The sequence below is a fragment of the Daphnia carinata genome, chromosome 5, assembly GCF_022539665.2.
Source record: "Daphnia carinata strain CSIRO-1 chromosome 5, CSIRO_AGI_Dcar_HiC_V3, whole genome shotgun sequence".
Taxonomy (NCBI): Eukaryota; Metazoa; Arthropoda; class Branchiopoda; order Diplostraca; family Daphniidae; genus Daphnia; species Daphnia carinata.
This window is the reverse complement of record NC_081335.1, coordinates 1,993,303-1,999,302: the sequence shown is the minus strand read 5'-3', so window position 1 is coordinate 1,999,302 and position 6,000 is coordinate 1,993,303.

Genomic DNA, 6,000 nt, shown 5'->3' with positions numbered 1-6,000 from the left:
CTTGGTTTTTTTTGCTGTCGTATAACGAAAATGGCTAGTCTTTCCGGCTATGTAAAATAGGACGTCGTCTGTACATGTGCGATGGAATGAATGTTCACGTTTTTTAGAAATACGAATCATTTTAATAGTTTACCTGTGTAAAATTAAACAAATGAATCGCGCCAAATTGTGATTGTTAGGCCTCTTGTTGAAAATATTATTTAGCAAGTTATTTTTGCTGGCGTTGTTTGTTACACATTTTTCTTGAAAAATTTATTTTCTCGTCAGTATAGAAACAACGTTTTTCTCTCAAGGTAAAATACCCTACCTGTTTTTCTATGCCAGACAGAAAGATTAAGCATGTTGCTTTAGGTGCCATTTACGTCATAATCTATTGGTTCATAGCCAAGGGTTATTAGAGGGGAAAAAAACATGGGGGGTATTAGAAATGGTCACGATCCGTCAGCGATCCCAAGTTCTTTCTCGCGTTCAAACTTGAAATACCAATTGATGTACACACCCAATTTATTAAACAAGCCGCGTACGGGTGTCCTCAGGTGCCATTTAGCATACGAGCCGCACCTGATAAAAGCAGGTGTCCCTTCACATCATTTGTCTTTTGTTATAAAAAAAAACTGATTTTAAAATTCTTATTGCGTAACTGCCAGTTTAACTAAAATCTTGTTGTAATTCAAGAGAATAGGAGGTCAATTTAAAAGTCTCGACCGCAAAATTCGATTGTATGACTCGCCGTTCATTACGAATGCCTTGCATTAGCTTCGCCTGAAAAAGTATATCCCAGTCGAATCAATCGAACGAAAATGCTGATACTTTTATCCAAGTTTACTGTGCAGCTCTTCTTCAATTCCCTGTCTCGTATAGCCCAACCTTGATTGGATTTGATCGAGTTATGTGTCTCCTTTTCTATAGGGTGGGGGGGAGGAATACGCAGATGGATTCTATACAGCTAGACTGGCTCCTTCTGTCCGCTGTAAAGGACTCCTTTTCTGCATAATCTAGCCACATAGATATATATTAAAGAGGAACCCCTTTTTTGCCTCCAGCTAGTTCTTTCGAAACTCTGTTTAACTCGTTTCTTTCATGGTATCTCCTGCCTTTCGTCCTGAGAAACATCCATGAATAATAAATGCAGCCAATAACGACGTTATCAAAGTTGATGTAAGCCAATCCGTGGGGGAGTGGATATATTTTAATACCGTTAAATAGAATTGGCGGTAAACGGATTGATGTGCATGAAACAGTGCGGAATTTCAAGGCATTCCTTTTGCCATGAAAGAGAATTTGCTCATTGAAGTCCCTCAATTCATCAGACCTATCGGGTTGGTTGTATCCAAAAAAAATTTCAAACGGGTTATCACAAAAGTAATGTGGTTTATTCCCTGACTTCACTGCGATGTAATGAACATGTAGGAAAATCCGTCTAGCCGAAACTGCGACGCTGTTCAGTTGTATCGACTTGAAAATTAATCAAGCGTAGGATCAATAGAAACATACACGGCGTCTGTTTGATTGAAACTGAGAGTTTATACGATTGGGTTGCGCTGAAAAGAGAGAAGTTGAAACAGAATTTCAAGTGTAGCTGCGGGTCATTAAAAGAGGATCAAAAGGAATAGTCAAGTTGCTCGTACATATCTTAATATACACAGCTGAATGGAGCTGCAAGTCAGCTCATAAATCGGTCGGTTGCAATATAAAGTGACATCAGTCATAGATGACCCAATGAACCGGTCGCCTACAAACACAAGTTGAAAACTCTTTTTTCTATTTTTGCCTGATATTGCTTTTTCACGGTCTTTTATGTATAGTTTTTTAAGTTTTCCCAACCGTATCGATGTATAGGAACCCCAGCAAACATTAGATTGACTTGTCAAAAAACTTTTTCATGGCCGGGGGAGGTCACGGAAGCTGGAGTTTTTCCCATTTTTGTTTTCCCTTTCTTTTCCGCAGTACAAAGGAGTTGCCTTTGTTTGCTGAATAGGGTCTCGAAGTCTTAACACACAAATAAATTCACGACTGAGAAGGTTTCAATCACTAGGTGGCATTGTCCCTATTTATCTATAGCCCCATCATCCGTTGAGTTCGAGTACCCGAAGAAAAAAAAGGGCTTCCCAATAGAGATAAATCTCAATTCAGTTGAGACACACAACAAGCCGATGGCTTATCGATTCAATCAAGGGCGTGAACCCCACAGAGTCTCACGCAAAAGGAGATTTCGTGTGGGTTATTATGGGGGGGGGGGGACTCGCCTAACTATATCCGCATAGTCTTTACTGTATATACACATGGCCTCTATTCCAATGTATATAGGCTGTACACGTCCTAAATAGAAAATAGTATTCAATAGCGTCTTCTTTATTCTGGCGTCCTTTCAACTTGAAGATTGGAATTCGACTTGCAAAGAGACAACTCCGGGAGTCAAATAGATAGGGTTTTTTGAGCATCTGTTAGGATAAGCACAGACATTTACTTCTTTAAGCCATGTTTTTTTTTAAAGAATAAATAGGAGCGTTTGTTATTTGAAATGGGATGATTACACACAACAATACGGTTGGTTGCTGACGCCTTTTTTTCGGAGCCCTTATAGAAGTAGCGCACTTTAAATGGTTGTATGCATAGCCTCTCTCGCAAACAGCGTCACTTAAATCCTTATTTTTTTTGCCTGATTTCGTTTCACACGCGATCCAACAGTAGCATCACGTCAACTGTAAGAAGAAGACCCTTAAAAAAAAATCCAAGCATTCCCGCCACTAGCAGCCGCGTCGCTTTGGATATACTAACATTCTCAACATAAGGATGATGGGGTGCTTCACGTGTGTGTGTGTGTAGAGCTTTCTTAGCCAGTCGAAATGTTTGGTTTTGTCCCCGTTCCTAAAAATAAATTGAAACGGATCAAGGCAAAAGAAATAGTTGACAATTCTTTTGTGTACACGAAGAGTGAGAGAAGAATAGATAAGATTTTATTCCTCGGCTCGCTAGATAAATGCATATTGCGTATGTGCCGAGAGTGCTGTATATCTAAAGACCTATCTTTCTTTTTTAAATAATGCATTACGATACTGTTTGGCCTCTTGCTGTGCGCTGCGTTTGAAAACAGAAGAATCTTCGCGCGCCGATGAGTTTGTCAAGTTGCCAATTCGTTTTTTTTTTGCGATAGCAGCAAAGTAGAAGCCAAATTTTCTTATCTATTTCAAGGCGGCATCGAATTTTTGTTATATCTCTCTCTCTTCAACTATTTTGAATGTAATTAAAACAAAAAATATCGTTCGATGCCAAGGTTTCTATGACAACATGTGTAACCATCTATTTATTCCGGAAGAGAGAAAGAACTGCTCCGGAGCAGAAGGACAAGCGACGTGCTTGCTTCATCGAGTCTAATCTGATTTATCGCATTTTTCCTTCTTCTTCTTCCCTTACGTTTTGATTCTCTTTTGGGGTATTTCTTATTCCTCGTACAGATATGAGCAAAAGGATTTATTTAATCAATCCGTTGGAGATGGAGAAAACGATATTCTGTCACCACAAAAAGGAGGGGGATAGAAAATTGTGTTTTCCTTATCCGACATTTTCTTAAAGAAATAGGGACAGTGTCGAACTGCTTTTACCTTCGTGCGGGAGTAAAAGAAGGGGATAGTATTATGTACGACACCGTGTGGGCGTGGTAATATTATTACAGGGTAGACAGTACTTTCTATTTAGGCTCTGTACTTAAATGCCCTGGTATTCCGTCAATCATCAGCTTCTTTCCCTGGTAAAATGTGATAAGAAAAAATCTATCCCTTTAAAAAAAAAAAAAATTATTCTTTATACTACACAAATATCGAATAGCTCGAAGCTTCGCTTATAGCATCGTACCGCAAAATCGTATATGAAGGGACTATGATATATTGGCTCGACAGATCTGATGACACGCATTCCATGTCAACATTGACAGAGAACCGGATATTGCTGACCGCCGATAGCTATTAAATACAAGCCGTTGCGTGCGCTAGACCGCACAAAAAAAATTCTCTTGTCTGCGCAGCATGTTCAACCATTCCGTCATGAGGGAACCCTTTCCGCTGGAACGATCACCGCCCTTCAAACGTTTTTGAATCTGTGTCACATGCGATGTATTTGATGTGTTGTGATTGAAAATGGAAAGGGTTTAGGCAACCGCGAAAGTCCAGCAAATCTATATAGCCTAAAGCGTTAGCAATTGTGTCAGTGTCAGCAGTAGGGAATGTAACTGTTATAGCGGGCTGTTATAATGGATATCGCTTTTAAAAGAAATAAAAAGTGCCATTTTTTTTTTTAGTTTTTATGAACGTCGTATAACGAAGCCATAACAGCAGTTCCGCCAGGCGTTATATAGGTATTAGTAAGCGCCCTTTTGATGTGTTGGCGACTGAGTGAAATGATGGTTATGGCCCGTTTTCAAAGCTACCCCACCAACACACGTATCTCTTGTCTCGTTGTTCTCCGCACATCCTTTGCACCTCCTGTGGATGCGTTTTATGACATGCCACTTGCATCATCTCCGCCCCTTTTTTGGGGATATCAACAACATAACGACATCCGACTGTTGGCGGATGATAATACCCCTGGTGTGGGGACACAATCTGAAAAATAAACACGCAGAGTGTTGAAAATAAGGCAGTTTGATAGGATTAAGGTTCCCTCTTTATCTGTAAACTATGTTTACTGGATTGGCTTGATGAATCCTGACGACGAGTCGATAGAACTTTACTTCGTGAATGTATCACTTGTCGTAGCAATCGTTTGCGTGAGACTCGTTTCGTGTTGACTTGCTGATAGGAACGTCCAATACGACAGAGTAACACCGTCATGTAGGAGGGTGGGAAAGGGCGTCTTATATGTTTTATTGGTGTGTCGCAGGTGTGATTGTTCCCACACACAAAGTAGAGAAAATGCCCACGTAACACTACCGCACTTTGATATAAACGACATTCTTTTTTCGTTTTTTACTTGTGTAATAAAAATATCATATCAACAGCAAACAGGAGATCGTCAGTTGCCTCGTGTGCGAACACCCAAAAGCTTTTTGACTTGAAACTGATTAGTAACCGTGGTAGATGACAGGAGAAATCATTCGCTCTCAATCTCGTTTGATCATCGGATTGTTATCATAAAAAGAATGGCACGTCAAATGCGCATCAATAACAAAAGCAAAATGAATCAAATAGTATAACCGCTTTTATTTGATAAACGCTATTTGAAATGTTATTCAGATTGTAGAACTCTGACGTAAATGAAATTTTTATCAAGTTGCAACGTTCTCTGACGAACTATTGCTGTTATGATGTGCCTTTAATATTTTATTGCCAGATTAATAAAAACTGATTGATAATTAATTTTGATCAAACGGGACCCAGTCGAAGATGAAGACGTATCTGCTGTATCACATAAGCTCAGCTATTCTATTTACGACTTGATTAAGTGAATAACTCTCCTCCTTTTACAAACTTATTATGCAAAGTAGAATAGAACTCTTGGACTCTGAACGTCTTTTATGGCCAAACGATTTATGGCTAACTGGCAAACCTCTGAACTTTCCAACAACCACTCGTTTTATTTCATACTGACTCATTCGTTGATTACGATAACACAAACGACTGTGAACATTCATACAAATTATATTCTCCCAAAAAGGGCAATGATTGCGAAGTTGTTTGCAGACTTTGGGTGTCACAAATCTCCATAAAACGAAGATGGTTCTTTATCATGACTAATGTTCTCTAGTGCAGAAGGATATTGAATAACACATCACGTTTAACTAACATTTGCTTCTAATACAATTGATTGGTCGAACAAAGACCGTGAAAAGGGATCGAACACAAAAGATGCTGACGTATCGGAATCTCGTTATTTTCACGGATGAATCAAGGTGTGAATGTGACCTTTCTTCTGATCAACCGCTCCTTTGCGTGTAAAGCTTCGTCGGCTGCTGACGTGAGCTAAAACCGCCGTGTCATCAATGACACTCTTTTTTTTTTTTTTTAT